Below are 26,778 nucleotides of genomic sequence, written 5' to 3'. Positions count from 1 at the left end.
GCCTTCATGACCGGCAAGAGAAAACTTGTCGAGGCTGGAGTAGCTGTTCGAATGCTGGAGTAGCTGTTCGTTGCGCCGTCGAACCTCCGGGCCTGATACCGTTGGAGGCGGCAATGGCGCAGGCGCCACATATCTAAAGTACGTCTGCTGGATCTGTGTCTATGAATGGAATCCGGACAAAAAAAAATTAAATAAACAGCAATATATTTTATACGTCGGCTTGATGAGTACGTCACCGCAAATCGCTCCGCCCACTCATTTTATTGGCTACTTGCAAATTTGTCGAATTTTTATTGATGGGACGCGTCGTCTAATTTTTTACGAAAAACATCGAGAGAATATCGTTTCCCCTCTCACGGATACCCCGTAGCTATAGAACGGACAGACGTACTGTACAAGTCATCGTAAAATAGCTAAGTGTCACTAGAAACTTGCCATGACAGCACCAGCCATCTTGATTACAATTTTATTGAAAAATCGCTTTTTATGCAAAATCTGAGCCAGATAGGTATAGGAAACCCTAATATGGTTTGAAAGAGCTTTTAAATCTGTTTCGATTTATTTAAAAAAAGTACATAGTGTTGCATTTGAAATAACGGAGTTTTTATGTAAAATAAATATTTAAAATAGACCAGAAATTTTTTGATAGCCCTGTATACATTTAAGGAAGGAATAACATTTTTCTGTAAAGTTTATTTCTCTACCTTTAAACTCAGCACAAGAACTAATTCTGAAAAGTAATGTACAGGGTGTTAATAATCTATTCTATTGTATAGCATTATAGCTATTGTAGCATGCAAATTTAAATATCTTTAAATATCTCAAAAACCAAAGATTTTAAACATATTTAACCCTTAAAATAAATACCTTTTTTTTGGGCCCAAGAACCCAAAAATGAAATAAAATACAGGGTGTTCCATAAGAAAAAATATAACTTTGGTATGGATCATAGTTGTGAAACACCCTGTACATTTCAAAATAATTTTAAATTGTGCACATTACATCCCTACATATACCCATAAAATATTTTGTTTCTACACCTTTCCGTTTTCGTATAATCAACCGAGGCGAATGAGGTGCGCTACCCTGTATAAACAGTTATTATCGAGGTTATTATTTATATCAACAAAACTCACCTTCTTAACAGCACTTAAGGGACATAGAGAGCCATTTCTACCGCTATCCCGTTCAAAATATTCTAATAAAGTTGCGATGATTTTTTTTACGGCTATTAAGCTATCTTGTACACTTCACACTAAAATAGGTTGTAAAAAAAACAATGTTCGACTGCAAGGCAAGTTCTGCTAATAAACATTTTTAAGCTTAAATTATCACAACACTATTTATTTAAACAAAAAACTCGTAATACAAAACTAAAGTGTCAGGAAATAAATGCAGCAACTTGACATTTTTTATAGCAGAGCTACCACCTGAATCCCCAGCGCGAAATTTAAATTCCAGATGGTCAGCACGGTGCGGCGCCGAATATGTCTATGGTTGGCAACAATGAATTTAAAAATCGCGCCCTCGATTACGTAACTAAAAGTTTACTTAATATCAAATATAGTTTAAAACAGTATTATTATTTAATTTAATTTAATAAACAAAAAAATGGGCAAAAAATCACAACACAACAACGTAACATATAAACTTAAAAGAAACAAGACTATTCAAAGAAGGCTTTCACTAACGGTAAAATAAAGCTGGCATATGGCCAAACATAATATATCCACCGATCGATCGAAACATAATATATCGACCTTTATTTTTAGAAATATCGATACTCAAAATATCGACACATTTTAAAAATTATCATTCCTATCTTGTGTACTACATATAGCGACGCGATTGAGACCTATTAATGCAAGAATGTGGACGTAGTGAATATATCGATAATTGGTTATATATAAGGCCCATTTATAAATTTATGATTTATTTATAAACCGCGCCGATTTTTTTTGAATGTAACAGGATTTATTTTATGCTTTTTTTGGTTTTAACGACTGGCGAAGTAAAGTGGTCTGCATTCCCTTTCTTAATTTTTACTTAAAAAGTGAAATTTTTGATCAAGCTGAATTTTAATTTTTTTACGTATTTTTTACATCTAGTTCATTAGCAGTATATTTTTAATATTAAGAGATTATTTTTATTTCTTGAACATATACAGGGTGAGTCTTAAATAAGTACAAATATTTTCAGGGCTTGTAGATTTCGATAAAAGTAACATATTTTCTCTTTACCGTTTTTATTTCTTTACACTAGATCTTTTCTGGATTTTCTTTCTTGTAAATTTAATCTACTATCTATATTGCCATATTATCAAGAAATTATGTTTTTTAACTAAAAAATAAAAAAAGTCCAAATTAAAAAAAAATCGCTTTTCTGAGATCGAAATATACTACCCTTAAAAATATTTGTACTTATTTAAGATTCACCCTGTATATAGGTTCTTCTAAATAAAATAAAACATCTTTCATTCTATATCTATGTTTCACTCTTAGTTTGGAGCATTTTCAAGGTATAAAGGGTGCTTCTCAAAAGTGGCTCACCTGTATATAACTTTTTTATTTTTTCAGATAAAAAAAACAGATTTAATATGTTTAGTATATGACATAAATTAGGATTGATTGACGTATTCAATTGTTTTCGGTCACTTCCTGTTTCACCGGAAATGACTACAACTTTTCATTTTTAAATAGCACCCTCGGTATTGTTTTACTTTATTCGATAGAAAATGATACTCTTAATTGAATGACATATTATATGTCAACTTTTGAGATTTTTGCTTAAAATAAATATTTCAAATTCCAATCTAAAGTGCCATGACTGTGTTAAAAACACTAATTTTTAGCCTTGGAGAAATAGATTTGATTGTCTAGTTTCTTTGATCGTTTAGTGTCTTGTCCTGGCCGGTTAAAAGATGCCTAAATCGCATTTTTAATCATATGTCATTTTTTTCAAATAGAACCAGGGTGGCTCATTTTATAGATATTTGGAAAATGCATTTTTTGCGAATAATTTGGTACCACACACTTGGTATTTCGAGTCAAATTGTCGTTATGCAGCGCTTCTTACAATTTCAAATAAACCATATGAGAAAATCTCAAAAGTTGACTGAGATGAAAACTTTCATCAAAAATATCAACATTTTGTTTTCCCTCGTATAATTAATAGCTCCCCCGTCTGTATAATTAACAGCTCCCCATGTGTTTCATTTTTAATTTAGAAAAAGATACTAAGAAGTCAAATAATTTGGCAACACACTGCTTAAAAAATCATCAAAATCGGCCCATTAAAATAAAATATTGTTACGGATTCCGTGGGTCCACTAATTTAAACTCACGATAAAATACTTAACGAATTTATTTTCTCACTTTATACACAATTACTAACTTATAACACACAACAAACTAACTATTTATAAGATTCCTTCACCAAATTGTCCGATTTTCAATTTCCACGCGGTATATTCAAATTTCAAAAACTGTCTCAGTTGTCGATGGCTCCGGCTTATATACTCTATTGACTGCTTCTCGAAATTTCCCCAATTCTCGGAAAGCGTACTTTCTTCATACCAGACAATTCTATTGTCTGATTCCCTACTTCTCGACTTGACTAAAAGATGGCGCCTGAAAAAGTCTTTTAATTTCTGGCGGATACGTTGCGGTTGTGCAGGCAACCAGTAATACATTTTTAATTTCTGGCGGATGCGCCATTTTTCTTGACATTGCCCCCTTCTCAAATTTGATCGTCCCGATCAAGGTTTCCTGTCTGGTATCTCTCAATCGATCCAGATGAACTACTTTCATCTTACTTCTAGGGCTGCGTTGAATCCGGTACACAACATCATTTATCCTCTTGATGACTGTATAAGGACCTTCCCATGCTGGAGTTAACTTTGGGGACCTCCCTTTCTTGCGCTGTGGGTTATATAACCATACCATATCGTCCTGTTGAAATCCCGTAGAATTAGCTCTGAGGTCGTAACGAGCTTTCATCCGGTCACTGGCTAGCGTAATCTTACTTCTCACGGCCTTATGAATTCCCAATAACCTTTCCTTCAGTTCATCCGCGTAGTCCTCTACGTTCGTGGTGCTGTCGTCTGGTGATCCGAACACCAAGTCACAAGGCAACCGTAATTCTCGACCAAATAAAATCTTCGATGGTGAAAGTCCGGTGGTGTTGTGAACTGCACTTCTATATGCCATTAGGAATAGTGGTATATGCTGATCCCAATCTCTTTGATGTTCATCCACCATTTTCGAGAGATGTTCTTCAATGGTCTTATTGAATCTCTCGACCATCCCATCAGACTGCGGATGTAAAGCTGTTGTCCTAGTCTTGTGAATACCAAGCAGATCACACATCTTCTGGAACAGTCTTGACTCGAAGTTCCTTCCTTGGTCAGTGTGAAGCTCTAAAGGAATTCCAAATCTACTGAAGACATTATTGACTAATACTTCAGCTACAGTCGATGCTTCTTGGTTTGGAATGGCAAAAACTTCTGGCCATTTACTGAAATAATCCATCGCCACTAAAACGTACTTGTTGCCCTTGTGCGTTTCAGGGAATGGGCCTGCAATGTCAACAGCGATTCTTTCGAATGGCAGTCCAACGTTATATTGTTTCATTTTTCCCCTAGAGCGAGTGCTTGGTCCTTGACTGGCTGCACAAGTTTTACATTGTCGACACCATTTTTTGACATCTTCGCAATAATCCACCCAGTAAAAACGATCTCTCAGCTTGCTCAAGGTCTTGTTTACTCCAAGATGGGCTCCAGTTTTACCACCGTGAATTTCTTCCAATACCTGGGTAACTTTCTTCCTTGGTACCAGTAACTGAGTTGTTACTGTCCTGCCATCCTCACTTTCCCACGTGCGCTTTAACAATCCATTCTCAATAACCAGTGAATTCCACTGAGCCAAGAGAGCTTTGAAAACGAGCCCTCTGTTTGCAATATCCTGCCACGGTGGTCTCTCGCCGTTACCTTCCTTGAGCCGTAGTATTGCTCCGATGTCTGGATCTTCCATTTGATCTTTCCTCAATTGTGTCGTCGTCCACTGTTCATCGGTTCCAAGTTTAAAACTCCTTATCATGACAGTGCCTTCACGTTGTTCCGTTTTACAGCAGTGCTTACAATCGGTTTGACAGGGTCTTCTGGATAAACCGTCTGCGTTACCATGCATTTTTCCAGCACGATGTTGGATGGTAAAGTGATACTGTTGGAGCTTCTCGAGCCATCGTGCTATTTGACCTTCAGGTTGTTTCATCTCCATAAGCCACTTGAGAGCCGCATGATCTGTCCTAATTAAAAATTCTTGGCCGTACAGATATTTATGAAAATGATCAACTGCCTTCACAATTGCTAGCAGCTCCTTCCGGGTAACGCAGTAATTCCTTTCTGGTTTGGATAGAACTCGACTGTAATATTCTATCACTCGTTCTTCGCCATCTTGCACTTGTGATAGCACTGCACCTATGCCGATATTGCTGGCGTCGGTATCCAGGATATACCTCCCTTGTTGTTGCGGGTAGGCTAAATAGGACTTGAACATAAAGCCGCCTTAAGTCTTCCAAAGGCTACATCACAATCGGTGTTCCATTCGTAGCCGACTTCATCACCTGTAAGTCTATGTAAGGGTGCAGCTATATTGGCAAATCCCTTGACAAATCTTCTGTAATAGGTGCATAAACCCAGAAAACTTCTAAGTTCATGTTTGTCGCGAGGTTTAGGCCAATCCTTGATCGCAGCGATTTTCTTCTGGTCGGTGTAAATTCCGTCTGCCGAGACTACATGACCCAAGAATTCCACTTGTCGCTGGAATAAGCTACACTTCTTCGGGTTCAAGTACAGGTGAGCATTCCGTATGCGGCCAAAGACTTCTTCTAAATTTCGCAAATGCTCCTCAAAAGTTCTTCCCATAACCAATACATCGTCGAGGTAAACCAAGCACGTTTTCCAAGTTAATCCTCTTAACACCACCTCCATGAGACGTTCGAAAGTGGCTGGAGCATTGCATAATCCAAACGGCATGACCTTGAATTGGTATAGGCCGCTTCCTGTAGAAAAAGCCGTCCTTTCTTTATCGTCCTCGTCCAGACCAACTTGCCAGTATCCACTCTTTAAGTCGAGAGTGGAGAACCAGCACGAACCTGCCAGAGTTGTTAATGTGTCATCTATACGTGGCAGTGGGTAGCTATCTATCTTAGTGACGTCATTGAGCTTCCTATAGTCCACGCAGAATCGTGTACTACCATCTTTCTTCGTCACCAAAACAACGGGAGATGACCATGGACTTGATGATTCTTCGATTACTCCTCTTCTAACATCTTATCCACCATTGTCTCCATTTCTTGTTGTTTGGAAAGGGGAACTCTTCTAGGACGTTGTCGAATCGGCTGAGCATGACCAGTATTAATCCGGTGCTTCACAAAATCCATTCTTCCACTGTTGTTCTTCTCAAAAATACTGCCATGCTTTAGCAGGAACTGCTTAGCCTTCTGTTTCTCCTCAGGTGTTAGGTGATCCCATGGCTGTTCTAGATGTTTTAGTGTTTCTTGGGATGCCTTTTGTGTAACAGCTGACGACACTTCATCACATCGGGTGACACTTCTTACAGGTTCGCAGATGGCTATCTTGTCACCTTTTTGGATCTTGACACAATTCGGGAAAACATTCGCAATTCTGATCGGTATATTCTTGTCGGTGTTAACCAATGATTTTCCTACTAAGTACCTATCCTTTTGTTGTCGCTACTTTGTACCAGTCCAACACAGCACCCAGCGATTTTCTCCACTTTACCGAATACGATTTTCTCGGTATTACCAGGTATCACCACAGTTTCCGCTGATCTTACATCCATTCTGCCTGGTCCCTCGTCTGGAGATAACATGAACTCTTCATTTCCAATATTTAAGATATTTCTCTGGTGATCGAACGAAAATCCATGTTGACGAATCACATCCATGCCCAAGATGAAGTCATCTTCAATATCTGCCACTAAGACGCTATGCTGAAACTTCAAATTTCCTAACTTCAGTTCGACGATAGCCTCTCCCCGTACAACGGCCATTTCCCCCGTAACTGTACGTAAACACACTCTTCTTCCCAGAGGCATCAGCTTCAATCCTTGCACTGAGTTAGCCCGCACCAACGATACCATAGCGCCAGTGTCCACTGTCATTCGGATTCTCCTACCATTGACCTTCCCGTCGATCACTAAACTGTCAGCGGTTCTTCCCAGACTCCTAATGGAAAAAATCCTGGGGGCTCTGTTCTCCCCAGTCAATACTCGCCCCTTAGTATTGACTGATTTTAGTTTTCCTGGTGCCTACGTTCTCTGGATGGTGAACGGGATCGCATTTGAACGCGGCAATCCCGTTTGATGTGGCCATTCCTGCCACATCTAAAGCACCTTATGTCCTGTGATCTTCTATAGCTCTCTGTCTGGGTGTTGTTGCTACTCTTGTTCACTAGTAACTCACATAGTTTACTAAACATCTCCTCCAAACGTATGTGAGAACTTCCGGCTGTTCCTCAACCGTTACCGATCTTATCTTCGGTCTAGGGATGGTGCTAAAAGCAGCTTCAATTTCCAGCGCCCTGACCAGTGCTTCGCTGCTGGTAGAAAATCGGGATATTTGCAGCGCCCTCTGCAATTCGTTGTCCCTCAGTCCGCTGATAAAGCACTGAGCATCAGTTCTTCCCTAAATCCTTCCGGTGCTTCTGGATACGCTAGGTGTACCAGGCGACGTAAGTCTGCTTCGAATTCCTGCAGACTCTCTCCGGACCTCTGCAGGCGTGTCTTGATTTGGGCCTGGTAAAGTTGACGTCGATGTTGGTCGCCATATCTTCTGTCCAGTGCAGCAACCAATGTTTCGTATTCCTGCTGTTGGGCTGCAGGAATAGTTTGCAGCAGTTCCAAGGCAGGGCCACGCAGCGCGATGACAAGTGCCGCTGCTTTGTCCTGGTCGGACCATCCGTTGGCAGCGGCGGCTGCTTCAAACTGGCGGTGGTACATCGTCCAGGTGGTTTGTCCATCGTAGGTCGGGGCCTTGAGGTTTGCAGTTCCAGGAACGCCAGGTGTCCTTGCTTGTGCCTTGGTCTTCTGTAGGTCCTTCTCTAATTTTTCCATTTTCTGTTGAAGTCGCTCCTCCAGATCTTCTACGGCTTCTTGAAGGTGTATTTCTTGTCTTTTTCCAGATCTTCGAAGTTCTTTTTAAGACGATTTTGATCTTCTTGTCTTTCTCTATGACGTCGCTCCTCCAAACGAATTTCTAAATTACCTAATATTTTCTCAAGTCGGTCCTGTTCTTCTTGTTTATCTTGTTGTCGTTGAATTTTAAAATCTTCAAAAATTCTCTCAAGCCGGTCCTGTTCTTCTTGTTTGTCTTGTTGTCGTTGAATTTTCAAATCTTCGAAAATGTTCTCAAGCCGGTCCTGTTTAATTTCTTGATTTTCCAGAATTTTCAGTAAGCGGTCTTGTTCTTCTGCTTTCTCTTTTTCTAGTCGGGCTCGCTCTTCTTCTCGTTCTTTACGGAGTCTTTCTTGCTCTTCTGCTTTTTTTTCTCAGCCTCTCTTGTTCTTCTGCCTTTTCTTCTCATATTCTCCATAAAATCGCCCAATAATTTGCTTACTTCCTCCATTTTCTTCGCTTGCTGTCTCGTACCAACCATAAAATTCCCAAATTCGGTGTAAAAATCGTCCAATCCACTTAATTTCTTCTTAAAATCCTCTTGAATCGCACTTCCGACACCAATTGTTACGGATTCCGTGGGTCCACTAATTTAAACTCACGATAAAATACTTAACGAATTTATTTTCTCACTTTATACACAATTACTAACTTATAACACACAACAAACTAACTATTTATAAGATTCCTTCACCAAATTGTCCGATTTTCAATTTCCACGCGGTATATTCAAATTTCAAAAACTGTCTCAGTTGTCGATGGCTCCGGCTTATATACTCTATTGACTGCTTCTCGAAATTTCCCCAATTCTCGGAAAGCGTACTTCTTCATACCAGACAATTCTATTGTCTGATTCCCTTACTTCTTGACTTGACTAAAAGATGGCGCCTGAAAAAGTCTTTTAATTTCTGGCGGATACGTTGCGGTTGTGCAGGCAACCAGTAATACATTTTTAATTTCTGGCGGATGCGCCATTTTTCTTGACAATAGATTAACCAAACCAAAATACATTAAAGTTTTAAGGTGCCCATTTTTCGTGCCGGTGAATGTATTTCAAAAACTATACATTTTAGTTATATACTTTTCTAACGAAACAAACCTTTATTTTTTTACTAGAATCCAAAAATCAATTAATATATAGGGTGTTCCATTACAAAAAACATAACTTTGATGTGTAACTTTTGTTGGGGACACCCTGTAGAATACATAATTTTAGAAAATACTTTAAATTGACTTACATAAGCTCAGAAAATTTCACTTCAATACAAACTTTTGTTCTCCTTGCAAAAACCGCGTCGTATATGACGTGCCACCCTGTATAATTCGATTCAATCAAAATTTCAATGATTAGAATATAAGCAGAATAGGTATAGCTTATGTATTAGATTTATTTATTTCAATAAATTTACTTTTTTTTCAAACAATGTAAACCACATCAGTATCCGTTCATTCATTTCATTCGATTTTCGATGATGATACTCTGACATTATTAATTATTTAACACTTAAGATCATAGCTTAAGATATTGTAGTAAGAAACCGGTGTAGATATATTTTTATTTCTTTCTACAAAGGAAATGAAACATAACAAAACTCAGTAATCAAATTTAATTTAAAAATCGTATTTAATGGGGAGCCGTTTCCTTCAATGGGAACGAGAAAATTTCGCATTTTCCAAGTAAAAATACGAACATTTTCTCGTCGAGCGTGAGAGTATACAGAACAGTAAAAGAATTCAGCTTTTATTATCTAACAATGGCAACTGGGAACCGTGCATACGAAACAGACCAGTTTCACATCTGTTTTGTTACCTGCTAATCTGACTACAGGTGTTTCTATTTTCCTCTAAGCCGATGGACTTTTAAAACATGTGGAATCTAGCATCTAATCCTGACTTATTTTATTTTCTCAAGTTTTTGAACACACCTTTAATAATTTAACAGTTTATGATATGAGTTTAGAAAATGTCATAGTAGGTGTCTCTTTGGTATTTTCGGATATAGTGATGGAAAATTGAAATTAAGGTTATTAATGAATTATGGTTTTTGTTAATTTAATGAATAAAATAATTTTGTTAATTTATTATTTTAGTTTTTAATTACACAGGGTGGGTCTTAAATAAGTGCAAATATTTTTAGGGGTAGTATATTTCGACCTCAGAAATAGTGTTGCACAAGAGTCTTGAAAAAGTCTTGCAAGACCAAGACTCTTGCAAGAAATTCAAGACAAGACTTTCAAAATTTCTGGTCTTGAATTTCAAGACAAGACAAGACTTTAATATGCAAGAAATTTCAAGAGTCTTGCAAGATTTCTTGAATTCAAGATTTCTTGAAAGTTAGAAATGATACATTTTTTTAAGTGATAATTAGGTCTTTGCGTAAGTTATACCGAGTTTTTAAAACATTTACATAGTCGTAATCACAATCATAGTCATAATCATAAAAGTTAAACTATTCAATTGTTATAAACGTGTTGACAACAATGTATAAACCCGGCATGAATATTGACCAGTGTTCATTTTTTTTTCTATCATGACCAGCGTTTTAGAGTTGAGAGTGAAATAAAATAAAGTCGAGGCAACAAACCGTATATTGGTAATTTGTATAATACACAAAATTGTGGAAGAATGAATTATGAAAGAATGGTATTATAAAAAAAACTAACGGTAGTTGAAACTAATGGTGGGTTCGTGAAACACGCTATTTGCGCTATTTGGTACTACTTTTCATGCAGGAAATTGCTCCGCGAACAAAAAGTAGTATCAAATAGCGCAAATAGTACACTCTAGCATGACCTTTCCGTACACCCTGTGTCCAAACTTTTCCAACCAATCTTCCATAATAAAAAAATAAAATAAATACCATAAAAAATAAAATTAACAAACGGGTAACCAAAATAGAACATAATAAACTAACAAGAATTAACAGCTTTTAATTGATAATGGCTCCTGTTTCGTCAAACGGGCGAGTTGGCGTAGTTCGTTTGCGGTCCGTTAAGATTTTTTTTGCTAAAATTAGCATCGTTGTTTTTCATTTTTCCGTATTACATTTTGTATACGACGCTTTCTATGAAATAAAATATAGAAATATTATTACCTTTTTGTTAGAATGTAAAATTTTTCAAGACATTCAAGATATTCAAGGAATCTCAAGAGTCTTGCAAGACGACAAGACTGTGCCATTCAAGAAATTTGCAAGACAAGACTTGATTTTCAAGACAAGAATTCTTGTCTTGTGCAACACTACTCAGAAACACGTCTATGAGGTTTTTTTTTGTGAAAAAATATTTTGAAATTTCGGAATTTTTGGATTATTTTTTAGTTTTTGGTTAATATATAAGTCACAATTTTTTGATAATATGGCAACATAGGTAGTGGATTAAATTTACAAGAAAGAAAACCCAGAAAATATCCAGTGGTTCTTAAAATTTAAGCAGAAATATACTTTTTCTAATTTTTAAAGTAAAATAACTCGGTTATTTCGGACTTGAAAAACGGTAAAGAGAAAATATGTTTCTCTTATCGAGATCTAATAGCCCTGCAAATATTAGCACTATTAATTTATTATTATTTAAGATTCATCCTGTATGTTGTAGAATGTAGAATGTTTTGGAGGGGAATTAATCACCGCGACCTTATAGATCTATTGTATGTTCCCATTTCTTGAGTTATAACGAGTTATAGCTCATCATACAGATTCAGGGCTTTAACAAAAGCCAGTATCTGAAACGGCTCCACAGAGGCCAGCTCTCCATCCTCGACATCAGCCGTACCAAAGTTCATGGCACAAACGGTCGTCGTCTCGGCGCACTCAGTGATAAGGTGTTCAAGTGTTTCCCCATTTTCCGAACAGAATCTGCATTCGCCGTTGTTTCTCAGCTTCAGCCTACTGAGGTGTTCGTTGAGGAGACAGTGTCCTATTAGATAAGTGATAAAGTGTTCTAGTGTTTCCCCATTTTTCCAACAGAATCTGCATTCGCCGTTGTTTCTCAGCTTCAGCCTACTGAGGTGTTCGTTGAGGAGACAGTGTCCTATTAGAAACCTCGTGACAATCCAAACATTGTTTTTACTTAAATCAAGGAAAATCTTTGATTTTCCTCGGTCGTTAGATCTGAGGAATTTCTTTGAGTGTCTTAGACCGTTGGAGGACTACCATTTAGTTGGTCTCCGCTTGAAAACAGAACGGTTCTGTCCGCCTGGTTGTCCCAGGCCGGGTAGACAAAACGGTAGCTTGTGTCGCTTATTGGGTCTAGAGGTAGGCTCCCGACCCTTGCTGGAGAAGGTGGTAGCTTGGGTGCCACTTGTGGAGGATGATCTCAAGCGTGTCAGCCGCCCCTCTAGTAGTTTCCTTTGGATTATTTGGACCTTTGGAACTTTCAGTTGTAATGTTCCCAGTGTCGCTAGGGGCTGCCCCACAGCTTCACCGGTGATGTTTTTAATGCTAGATCTCAAAGTGTTCCCACGAGTCGCTAGGGATAGTCGGTCCACTTCTACAGAGCCCCGCATGTAGAAGTAAGGGATAAATACAATGGGGTGCCCCCTGATGCCCCAATGTTAAGGCCAGTGATGGCTAGTCCTCTATCTAGTCACGCATCCCTTTGACCTGGTACCGCCATCGTAGGATTTAGGTTTTTGGTGAAGTTGTCGCCTCTTGGTCCAGGCGGTTAAGCCAAGACCCCCACACCCTCTACCCGCGAGACATGACCACAGTCAGTAGAGGGTGCCTGGTATGATGGACAGGGGTAGCCTCGTCCGGCATCGTTATATTATGTCTTGGTGCAATTCCCTAGCCACGACACTACAGACAGGGACAAAACGATGAGTGAGATGCTTCTTAGACCAAGCCAGGCGCTAGGGGGATTCCCCCCAGTACCTGACCAGAAGCTTCCCTATCAACGACAAGGTCTTGCATCTCCTAGGGGAAGTAACCATCCACTCGCATCGTCTAACGTCGCTTAACTTCCGTGATCTAACGGGAACCGGTGTTTCGACATAGCTGGGCCGTCGTCTATTTTATTTTCCACTATAATTCGCTGTTGGTACTCACAGGAAAGAAAAAAATTTCCGATAAAATATTTTGAATTGGTTAAAAAGTACCTGTGTGAGTTTTTCTAGCAGTAAGCGTGAAATTTCTTATAGAATACCTTTAGGTGGTGACTTATATCCCAGTAGATAAAGTTTGGTCAAAACCACTTGAAGCTCTTGGTTCTTACGTTTCGTCGATCTATTCATCAATCATCAGAGTGGACTGGAAACATATTCCACTAGTCGGGCTCGAGCGTCGTCTCCTAGCTGACACGGCGCATACATCATAAATTATTAGATATACATGGAATATTCGTACGGGTACAGCTACCGTGCGCGAGTGCCTGACATTCCTGCATAAATTCAGTACCGCCGAAGGTACTTCTTCGGCGACACTCGCTATTCAGATAACATCTCCCAAGTTGTTTTATGACCGAGGGCGCATATCGCCGCCTATTGAAAATTTCAGCCTCTCATTTATTTTCTTCATTTCGTTTTGAAATAAAACGTTACGTCTGTAAAATAAAGATAACAGTCAAATCACTCTCTATACAGTAGGGTTCAGAACCGGAAAATCCCGGTCTCGAAAGTACCGAGAGTTCCCGGTTCATTTGGACCATCAAAGAATATTATATTTTATCACTCAGTAATTTTATACAGTTTCGGATAGTGATGTAATATTACCGGTAACATTGGTAATTTATAAAAAAAACAGCTTTTTAAATAATATTATTTTTTTAATTCGAAACTGTAAAAATAGAGCGGATAACGGTAATTCATCCTGAATCTTATATGGTTCTTCTTTCTCTTGAGTTAATTGAGTCAAGTCTATTACTTCGAAATCGATATCTTCTTCTATTTCTTTCCCAGCAGCTTCTACCATTCTTGGATACTCTTTTCCATTTAGTAAATTATAATTATGGGCAATATATGTAAGTTTTCCCGCCCTTCCCAGGGTAAGTCTGTATCATCTTGGCGGGTGAACAAATCCATAAGTAATAAAGTTTTTTTCGGTTGCGGCTGTTGATGATGGCAAATTTAAAATGTCTACAGCCAACATACTTATTTTAGAGCTGAGCAAAAAAAAGAGCAATATTTTCAATGTTACCGATTTTGCGGTAATATTACGTTATATTACCAAAATTACCGGTAATATTACCGCGCAGTAATATTACTCTTTACATCATTAGGTACGGTCGAAAAGTTATTACTTTTCAAAACAGTTAAAACATATGTAGGTGGCGCCCCCTACAAATACGAGTCATATCGACATCAAAATCAAATTTCTCATGTCAAAAAACTAATTTTCATCCAAATATTGGCACTACTCCAGAAATTATTTAGAAAAAATCGAAATAAAAATGGAACTTCTACACCGTGTACTCCGAAACTAAGCATACATTTATACGATTTTTTTTTATTAATTTTAATCTGCAGAATATGCTGCAGAAGTTTCCGGAATACAGTTTGGATCACCCTGTATAGTCACTTACCAGTGAAAAGTTATTCCATTATAGTTCAAGAAAATAGGCCTTCAAATACGAAGTTTTGGTAGAAACTTGAATTTTTGATATAAGTTACTTTAAAACATCTAAAAAAGAATTGAGAAAGATTTTTTTAAATTCACCCTCCAGAAGGGGTGAGATAAATAAAGTGATTTTTTCGAAATTTCGAAGAAACCGTAAAGATTACAAAAAAAAATCCGTCAAATTTTACATAAAATGATCTCTATACTTTTTTTGCTCAAATCAAAATTAACCGAGATAGGGTTGCTAGAAGCTAGGAGATGATAGTAGATCACTAGACATCAACTAGAAATCATAAGTTGTTGAAAAATTCATATATCTAATAATTATGTTTTTCAATTCGCTCAGAAAATCTTTTCAATTCGCTCAGAATATCTTTTCAATTCGCTAAGAAAATTATAAATTTCAAAATCAAATTATTTTGAAATTCACCCCCGAGAAGGGGTGAAAAATATAAATAAAGTGTTTTTTCTCCAAATTTCGGAGAAACGGTAATGAAAATATTGTTTCAATAAAAGCTGTCCTCTAGCTGTCTCCGTTAGGCCCATGGTAGTTGGCTGTGCGGGCCTAAGTTATCTCTGCTAGTTTCCTAATATCATGGTCCCATCTCAGGTTTGGTCTTCTTTTAAGTCTCTAATTCCTCGTGGGTACTATGCTGTAAATTTTATGGTCCATCTGTTGTCCGTCCTTCTTGCCAGGTGTTCTGCCCATTGCCACTTGAGGGATTCGACTCTGTAGATGATATCTATTACCTGCGTCTTTTGTCGTATGCACTGTATTCTTTTACGGTCTTTCTTGGTTATTCCCAGCATATTTCGTTCCATTGAACGTTGTGCGACCTGCAGATTTCTTGTAATGTCCATTTTAAGAGTCCAAGTTTTGCATGCATAGGTCATGATTGATAGTACACGTTGGTCGAATGTTTTCTTCTTTAGATGAAGTGGCATTCTCGATTTAAATATATATAATAAATGTGTTTCTTCCCTATGTACTCCATGCTAACTTAATTATTCGGTTGATTTCTGGTAGCAGATATCACAAGCTGTGTATTAGTTGTCTCAGGAACTAAGGAACTAAGGAACAATCATGTTCATACAAAACCGACTAGTAGACGAACTACAATCGGATGAGATTCTGGGAATGGTCTCGGATCTCACACCACCAATCCAACTCTTGACGCGCACCTACAACGTCCTGTTTCCGAATAGGGACGAACGGGATAAGCCGAGAATCGGCTTATTACTTGCGGAAATGTGTTGGTACATGGACGGATCCAAAAACGATAAAGGATCTGGCGCAGGAATTTACTGCAGCAGTCCAAAGACTGAGCTACCACAGTCTTGGAAAACACACCACAATTTTCCAAGCTGAGCTATATGCGATTGAAACCTGTGTGCAACTGCTGGTAGAACAGCAATACACCGGGAAAACAATAAGCATATTTTCGGATAGTAAAGCCGCGTTGAAAGCACTTGAGGCAACGAAAAGCACGTCCGGGACGATTCTTCGTTGTAAGAAACTATTCAATATATTAGGAGATGGGAACAAAGTGTCGCTAATATGGATACCGGGACATGTCGGCCTAGAGGGAAATGAACGTGCTGATTCCCTCCTCAAAACTGGTGCAGGCTCGCCATTTGTGGGCCCAGAACCGACACTAAGCGTACCAAAAAATCTCGCAAGAACAGGCTCTGTGAATGGGTTAGGGGTGCGACGTTTCGGGACTGGTATGACAGTCCCGGAATGGAACATGCCAAGACAATCCTAGCAGGACCATCCAAACGTAGAACAGATGAACTCCTAAAGGCTGGTAGGAATGGAGCGCGTACGCTTACTGCAGAATACACGGGCCACTGCCGGCTGAGATCACACCTACAGAGGATGGGACTGGTGGAAGACGCCGAATGCCGACTCTGTATGGAAGATGACGAAACAATGAAGCACGTTATGTGTAACTGCCCCGCTGGGCAGGACCAGGTTTGAGGTGTTTGGCAAATCCACGCTAGACCTAACAGACCGAGAAGACATATCACCCTCGGACATAACGGCCTATGTTAAAAGGCTGGGTCTTGAGGGTGAACTTTAATGCTCTTTTTCTATTAAAGGGCTTGTAGAAACTGAGCCACAATAGGCCCTCGCGGCCGCAGTGGAGGGTCCCACCTGGAACCCACTCTTAGTCAAATACAATACAATTATTTGTCCCAAATATATGTATTGTTCTACTATTTCCAGTTTTGTGTTATTTATTAGAATGTCTTTTCTGTCTACTAGTTCGTTGTACGTTGTACATTACTTTACTTTTTGCTAAATTCTTTTTGAGACCTACTTAATTGCTGGCTGTATTTAGTTCGTTAATTCGTATTTGTAGTTCTTCAGAACTATATGCATGCTATTAGCACTATATATCAGCGAATCTTAGATGGTTAAGATATTCTCCATCTATTTTTAATCCTTTGTTGGTCCAGTCTAGTTGACGGAAGCTTATTCTCGTGGTTGTGCAGCGTCTAGCGTGTTTTGTATTCCGTTGTTTATTATGGTAGTAATAATAAAAAATAATTACGAATTTATAATTTTAATAACAATATAATAATTTTAAGAGATAAAACGTGTCAAAGAATTAAAATCCACTTAATTTATTCTTAATTATAATAAAACTCACTTAATTATGTATAAATTTCAAACTAATCCTAAAGAATTCTGGAAGACCCTCAGATATTTAAATATTGGTAAGTCCAATACATTGCCTCAATTTGAGTGTGATCCTGATACTTTTAACAACCATTTCTTAGGTGCTTCGCCTAATAACATTCAAGAAAACCCTCAAATTACTTTTGATGTTTTAGATCGCTATGAGAATCAACGTAAAATTCCGGAAATTGGAGAATTTTCCTTTAACACAGTTTCACCTGAGGATGTTTTTAAAACCGTTGGCCTTCTGAGGAGCAATGCCATGGGTTCAGATAACCATACCTTGAAAATGCTCAATTATCTTTTTCCTACTCTTACCATATATTTAACACACATTGTAAATACCGGTTTGGTTAGGGGAACTTTTCCTGATGTTTGGAAGCTGTTATGTATATATGTTACCAGATGTTAATATAATACTTATACCTAAAAATAATAACTAATAACCCTACGAAAATTTCACATTTTAGGCCTATTAGTATTTTGCCAACCATTTCGAAAGTACTGGAGAAAATTATTTCACAGCAAGTAAGAGAATATATATCGCAAACTAATATTTTACCTTCTATTCAGACCGGATTTGATCCACAGCATAGTACATGTACTGCACTCCTAAAAGTGTCGGACGATATTTTCACTGCTACGGATAAAGGTTTAAACACTTGTTTAATTTTACTTGACTATAGCGTTTGATAATTTAAACCACTGTTTATTATGTAAAATGTTATATTATTTTGGTAAGTCTAAAAAATCTGTACAATTTTTTACAAATTATCTTTGCCTTAGAAAACAAAGAGTGAAAAAAACACTTTGTTTTCATAAAATTTCAGAAGTGAGGCTAACTGGTAGGGGCGTTCCGCAGGGTAGTATCTTGGGTCCTCTTTTATACGTAATATATACATCTGATTCCAATAGTTACTTAAAATATTGCAATGATCACTTGTACGCTGATGATTCTCAACTTTATTTGTCTTTTCCACCAAATGAATGGAACATGACAGGGAAGAAAATAATGAGGGTCTCAAGATTATTTCTAATGTGCCTAAAGCTCATTCACTCTGAACGAGTCTAAAACTGAAGTCTTGCTGTTCGGTAAAAACAACTATTTACTTCAAACTAATAATCAGTTCTCTCTTGTTTTGAACAACCGTATCCTTAATTTTACGAACAGCTGCCGCAATTTGGGGTTATATTTCGATACTGACTTAAGATTTTCAACACATGTTAAACATATGTTAAAAAATGCATATATGAAATTTAAATTACTTTATAAATACAGAGACATTCTTAGCACACTAATTAAATCCGTTTATGCGACTCTCTAATTCCTTCAATTATTTCATATTGTGATGTAGTTTATTGGCCTGCTCTGCGTCTAGTTGATCGACATTCATTACAAAAATTACAGAACGCTTGTGTAAGATACTCTTATAACCTACGGAAATTTGATCACATATCGGATTGCTTTAGGGAGTCTCACTGGCTTAATTTGGACGAGAGATTTATTGTGCATATGGCCTGTATGGTTCTTAGAATTAATGAATCCCAAACACCAATTTACCTATTTGAGAAATTGTCTAAGCGAAACGAAACGCATAACTATCCTACTAGATCTAGGAACTATCCTACTTGTACAGCGTTCCTAGGCATGTCTCAGCTTTGATCCAGCGTTCATTTTCCTATAATGCGGTCCGAGTTTACAATGATATTTCCAACGATATCGGACACCCTTCTGGCATTCAGTCTTTTAAAAAGAGAGTGATGGGAGAGCGTGTGTTGAAAGGCTAATATTTAAACTTATGTTCAATTTTTTTTCTCACTTCTTTCATATTACCTTATTTTTTATATATATTTTGTAATTAATTATTGAATAATGTAGGTCTTTAATCATATTTCTGTAATAACTTGATTATTCATTTTACTACTCTTTTCTTACATATTTTTTTTTGGATGGTTGCGTGGAAGAGCACAAATGTGAATGTCGCCATCGTTATTATTTTAATTTGTATACAATTGTTTATATACCTAATAAAGACATTTTGAATTGAATTGAATTGAATTATCGCATTTAAATATGGCTGATTAGACTTTAGACTCTTGAAATGTCCTGACACTTAGAACAAAGAGTAATTAAATTAAATAAAAACCAACTCATAATAGAAATCGAAACAAGGCCTGTGAAATATCGGTTTTGCGCAATTGATAAACGAAGACAGAGCATCGCAGTCGATACGAGAAAAAGAGAGAGAAACGGCCGTGGTGAAAAGGAAGAAAATAAATGAAAACTTGTTTCGTTTAAGTTGAAAATGTCGTAAATTTTACGAGTCGTAGTTTCCGTTTTTTTACAACCCCGCAAGTTATGCGGCGGCGCTGCTGCATCGCCGGCTGAAACTCGCAAATAAACAACTGGCCAATACCAGATTTAATTTCGAGATTAATATAAAAGTGCGAGACGGTACTTAGCGCAATTTTATTCGATAGGAAATTCGATGCTTCCAATAAATTGTACTAGTAGGGGTGCCCGAACGCGAATTTTCGTGAGACCTTGCAGCCAGGCTTTCCATAAAGGCTTTTGGAAATTCCGGACAAGTGAACTTAGAAATCCGGACGTCGCGCATCGCAAAAAAGAAACTACTCTGTTTTTTTTCTCAGGCAAGATTTCGACAGACGATGACAGAAGAAAAGCAGATGACCCATACCAATCTATTTATTTTAGTAAAAAAAGTTTCTAATATTTTTTAGGTTAACTATGGATGAGTTTAAATATAAATCCGTCATGCGTCGTCTTTTGTTGTTTTTAATCAGTTTTATTGGTTTATTTCAAAAATGACAGATCATATTTCAATTTTATTGGTTTGACGGAACGATGAACGACAAACGGAGGCCGATGCGTATGAACTCGCCTTTAGATTTTTGAGACTTGTCAAAGTATTGTTAAAATATAGGTTATAATTTTGTGTCAACTTATGCCAAATAAAATAATATCTACTCTATAAATAAATAATATCAGAGAGAAAATTCAATCGGAGTTTACTATAAATTGCTTCATTGGTGCGATTCTAATCTCCTATGCTTCAACCTTTCAAAAACTAAAGTTTTGTCATATAAAAGTACTATACAACCTTTTGTACTTAATAACACCACTATTGACGTCGTGGACTCTGTGAGATTCTTAGGCCTTGTTGTAGACAACTCGTAAAAATGGGACTTGCATATCGAAGCCTTATCAAAGAAACTAAGCTCTGCCTGTTTTGCGCTAAGATCAGTTTCTAAGGAACTTAACTCATCAACTTCTAGAATGGTCTATTATGCCCTTTTTGAGTCGCATCTTCGTTATGCCCTTGCATTCTGGGGTACTTGCTGCGTGACAAGATTTGATCGTATTTTCAAACTTCAAAAGAGAGCAGTTCGATACTTATTGGGACTAAACAGTAGAACTTACTGCCAGAATTTCTTTAAAAATTTCAAAATACTGACTCATCCTTCCTTATTCATTTTTGAATCCGTTTGCTTAATCCGCAAGCACGTATTCTCTATTCCGGAAAGGCCTTCTCACAACTATCCACTTAGGAATGCGGAGCACGATATTTATGTGCCAACCCCGAGCTCAGAACTAGTTAAGGGCTCAATACTGTACAATGCCAAGAAAATGTACAATCATTTGCCTTCGAATATCAAGTCACTTTCATTCTTTCCCGCATTTCGCAAAGCTCTGAAATCATACTTACTGGAGAGAGCCCTATATGCGGTAAACGACTTTTTATTGATGTTTAATCATGAACAATTTTGAATTTTAAAATTTTGATCATCTCACACACTGGTTAAAGGTCTAGTATTTAATATTCAATATTTTATAACTCTTGATTTTATGATATATAACATGATTTTATCCATTTACAGTTTTCCTTTTGTAAAATTTTCTAGATACGCCTGTGTTCTGCAATGTCCATATATGTTTGTAATTTTATGACGTAAATTTTTTTGAATTGATTTGTATTGTATGACATTTTTTTATTTTTTTTTATTATTTGTATATCTGTTTTTGTGCTTTTTTGTTTTGTGAATGCTTTGTCGATGAAGCTGTTTTGGCTTTTTGTACAATAAAGCGTTGTTTTTTTTTCACATAGACCACAAAATTACATTCGCAACAATATCGCCAATTGCAACTCCTAAAAATTCAAACTCGCAGATAGAAATCACGGTCCCAGTTTACAAAATCACAATCGCAGCAAAGTCGCAAATCGCAACAAATCTTCAAAGTAAAATATCTCGGTTATTTGAACTTATTTGAAAAACGGAAAAGAGAAAATATGTTTCCTTTATCGAGATCTACCAGCCCTGAAAATATTTGCGCTTATTTAAGACATTGAAGGGTGTATCTCTACATAGGGTATATACAGAGTCTTATGTATATGACCACTTTTGGGGAGTCCCTCCTATGTATATGCATAGTTTTAAAGTTACAGAGAATGTTTGAAACTTTTTGAAATTCTGTCTTCTGTAATTGTCTTAACTACTATTACACTTCGGGCACAACTTCGGGATTGGAATATTTGGTGTTACAATAATAAATCTGTAAATACTAAATAAATAACTTAATTATTTAGTATAATTTGTTATTAATTGTAATTGTCAAAACGATAATGTCAAAAGTTGACATATTATATGTCATTCTATTCAGAATGTCATTTTCTATCGAATAAATTGGAATAAATTTAAAAAAATACTAAGTTTCATTTGAAAGTCAAAAGTTGTAGTAATTTCCAGATCGGGGAAGTTAGCAACTCATTGAAAGCAGGAATTATAAAATACGATCTTGCTTGGGCTGCTACAATCCTGCTTTATCCTGCTTCAAATCCCAACCCAGCCACACCTACCAATTTTGAGCTATATAGTTACTTTTATTTTGATTGCTGACTTCCCAGTTGCCAACACATGAGAAGCAAGATCGCCAAAATTGGTTCCTGCTTGCGCTGCTATACCCCTGTTGCATCCTGCTCTAAATTTCATCCCAGCAACACTTGCTGTTTTTAAGATACAGCAAGTTTAAGTCTGATTGGTGACGTCACACATAGCAACACGATAAAAGCAGGATGGTTGAAACAAGTTCCTGCTTTGGTTGCTATAATCCTGCCTTATCCTGCTTCAAACCCCATACCAACCATGCACACTTGTTTTTAAATTTGGTGTGGCTGGGTTGGGATTTGAAGCAGGATAAAGCAGGATTGTAGCAGCCCAAGCAGGATCGTATTTTATAATTCCTGCTTTCAATGAGTTGAGGGAATTTACCGAAAACAACAATACGTCAATCAATCCTAATTTATTGTCTATACAACTGTAAACAAAACTAATAATAAATAAATCTAATTATGTTACGTATCCAGTAATACTACACGCGCCACTGCTTCAGGCAACTTCCTGTACCCCAGTGGCGGACTAAGGGGGGGGGGGCGGAAGGGGCGGTCCGCCCCGGGCCCCGTCTTCTAGGGGGCCTCCGAATCTTAATAAGTAATTTTTTATTCAACTGGCAAACAAGGCCAATATGTGTTCAGTAGTTATAAAGCAGTTTGTAGGATGAGTATGCAAACCATACGTATACGCCAACTATAAACAGTATAAATGGAAGCAGATATTTACTTAATTATCAGGCCCCAGTAATTGTCACTGGCATTTTCTATTTAGGAAATTAAATCAAGGGGTAATTTTCTTTGTTTAAAATATCGAATAATTATTATTTTTTTATATATTTTGAGACTGAATTTATTTATTTTAGCTTTTAAGTTTATTTTTCAATGGTTTCATTATTTATTTTTACCGAATAAACATTTTAAATTACAACCAATGCACAGCATAACTTGTATTCTAGCTTCATTACTGATGATGAGCAGTGAAGTATATTTAGTATAACGGGGGCCACGGGCCTGAGCCAGCGAAGGGGCCCCTCGGATCTTGGAGGACTTACAAAATCGCGATATTTTGTCGCGGTATTTTCCTGGAAGCATTTTTAAGAAAAAAATATTTAAAATTTTTGGACGAAAATAACTACCTGTCAAAATAATTTGTACAGCCTAAATGTCAAATTTAGTGGTTACCACAGCCCCTGTGACATAAAGAAAAGACATGTGGCTATCTATTTCAAAAATTGTTCAAATGTCATATAATAATGGCAGTAGCTGTCATGGAATTGAGCGATTAAAAAATTATCATAAATATTTTTTTCAAATGGAAACCCACTTTTTTTTATTTCACTAGTGAAAAGGTTTTCCAATTCGTTACGTTTTAACTAGACATATTCCTATACCTAAAATAAATCGTTTTTATTTAAGATTTAGTTTGAAAACGTATATTTTTCTTGATTTTATCTAGCTTCCTTTGACATTCAAACAGTCAGACAATTTATTTCAATCAGAAAATTAATTATTTGAATTTCCTATATTATATCTACGGCCTGCTTAAAAGTTTAAAAAGTGTATTTATATAAATGTATCTCCGTATTTTTGTTCTTTAGTGATATCTAATAGTTGATATTTTAATAATATACCGTACGATCGAGAAAAAAAACAGCGCAAAGTTAGCTTGGAAATGATGATCGATAATATACTGTCATAGGCTACTGGTTAAAATCAAGAAAAATATACGCTTTAAAGCTAAATCTTAAATAACTTAAAAACAATTTATATTAGGTACAGGAACATGTATAGTCAAAAAGTAAAAACGAAAGTAACGAAAGCCTTTTTACGAGTGAAATAAAAAAGTGGATTTCCATTTGCAAAAAAAATGATGATAATGATATGCACAAAATCTCGTATCTAGATATTGTAATTCTCTAAAAACTTGTAACGCAGGCTCAGCCTGGGACACCCTGTATAAATACCTGAATTTTGTCAAGCATTATACATACGTCATTCGATTTTTCAAAATGTGCATTAGAAGTATATCATTATCTAAACAGACCGGGGGCCACATTTAGCTTCGCCGCCACGGGCCACCGACAGGCTTAGTCCGCCACTGGACCTTGTAACTAATATTGGGCATTGCCCATTTTAGTGATTGCTTACCGCTTCCCCATTTAACACGGTATAGGGGAAGAAATTGAAATACAGCGGGGTGTCGTTATTTTGTCAATACGTTCGTTTTACCGAGGGGTGAATGAATTGATTGTGCATAAAGTTTGAAGGGCGTGGTAAAATCCGAACGCAAAATAGTACGTAGAACTAATAGACCATTCTAGAACATAAAAACAGTATACAAACCATTCATTTGCATTCATTTCTTTGTGTTATTAGTCTTTTATAGCGCTAGAGACATCTTTTCTATAATCCTCAATTTTCATTATCCTACAGACAAAAAGAATATTCTTATTTCAAACATTTAATACTCAAATAGAATAAATCTTAACTTTGTATATACGCAAAGAAATATATATTTATACTAATTATTTAGAATGATCAATTTAATGCTGCAATATTCTCCTAATGAATGATTAATTTTATAAAACAAGAATAAAATTTTAGATTTAAATATTTATTATTACTCTATCTAAAACACAAACGATTATTGTTTTAAGATATCAAATCTTTTAAAGCGAAAATAAACTAATTCTTACAATTAAAATTGCATTTACTCTGTTTGAAATGCCTCGAATTTGAAGTTATATAACGGTTTTCTTGATCAAAACATATTCAATCTCCATTTGAGTAACTTATTTCTCAAAATGAATATTAGTAAAAGTTTGGTTTAAGATACGAACGAATTGAAGCAACAAAAGTTTTTACTATCGAAACATTCGATAGTTGCAATTCATTCGAATAATTCGATAGCTAATAAGAAAAACATTCGTCGAAAACTATTCGAATAAAATTATTGAATGGATGCGTCATCTGCCTTGAAATTTATTTTTTCGGTACAGCATAAACATTGGTTTATAAAATTCATTCATTTGTAAAATTCATTTATTCACTGATCGATTACATGTCAAATGATAAACTGGGTCCCAGGTTCCAGTCGCCCGGCCACGTAGGTTTCTTCCATGGCTCGGTATTATGTTGCAGCTATGCGGCGGTCTTCTTTAAATGTACCTGAAAATGATTGCTTCTTTAATTTCAACTCAATTTTACTATTTTATTGACTATTATTTTCTAAATTATCTTTTTTTTTGTTTCGGGACAATACTAAAAGAGTCTTCGGCGTCATGTTGCCCTTATCCTTGTTTTTGGGTATCACCAGATCTAAATAAAATATTTCTGCAGTGATTCACTAGTTAGTTAGCCATAACTGGCTTGTGAAATGGACTACATGCTCTTTTCATTTTCCATAATTAATAACTAATCGCACCACGGCACCAAACGCAACAGCAACACCCATGCAACACCCCTACCTCGTCCCATCAATCAACTGTTCAACTCAACTATAAAATACCGCCTGAAGCAGGTTTAGAAAACAAGTGATGGGAAGGGGTGAAATGAAATTTGCTAATTCTCAAGACAAAATTAATAAAAAAAATAATTTTAATCCTAGTAAATATGTTTATTTTCTAATTGGTTTGTGCAGCAAAATATATTTAAACGGAAACATAGTAGTTTCAAAATGTGTATAAAATATTTTTATTTCAAGAAAAACTGTTTTTAATTGCTTGGTTACTTTTTATTTTGAGATGTATTATTATGATTTTTTACTAAACAATTAAAGCAAAATTTGTTTTAAATGAAGTATATAAGATTCTTAAAATAATATTTTATTTTTCTTAATCCAAAACCTTATAAATTTCATTGAATATAAACATTGTTTTAAATAGTATGTAACTTATAAACAAAGCAGTATATTTCAAACTTTATTTAATACTATCAGAGTATTTAAACAAAAATATTATTTATAAATTAAGAAAACTACTACTTGAATAATTATTATTTTGCTTTTAAGCAAATAGCATATATTTAGAACAAAACATATATACTTGGAAGAACTATCTGTTTACTTGCATTGACGCAGACAAAATTTGACAAATACTATGTTTCATTTATCTAAAGCGTTCGATAGTCGTGTAGATTAACGTTAACCATTTAGTCCCAGGCTGAGGTTGCATTATATGCTTTAGAGAAATAAATGAATGAATGATTTTTTTCACATCATAAGCTCTTTGATATATCTTTACTATGCTCTTTGGAACAGCATGCGCCCCGTCTGGCTGCCGAAATCGTTCATTCAGTACTTCGATAGTCTAATTCATTCGTTAGTTCCCATCGCTAATTTAGTCCTATAAATTCTAGTACTGAATATAAATCGAACATGTCTCCATAACGCAGTGCGTAGAGTTTCCGACCATGAACCGAAGATTCAGAGTTCAAATC

Source organism: Sitophilus oryzae, unplaced genomic scaffold (genome assembly GCF_002938485.1).
Source record: "Sitophilus oryzae breed Bouriz unplaced genomic scaffold, Soryzae_2.0 scaffold_1396_pilon_pilon, whole genome shotgun sequence".
Lineage (NCBI taxonomy): Eukaryota > Metazoa > Arthropoda > Insecta > Coleoptera > Curculionidae > Sitophilus > Sitophilus oryzae.
Note: the sequence above shows the minus strand (reverse complement) of the source record.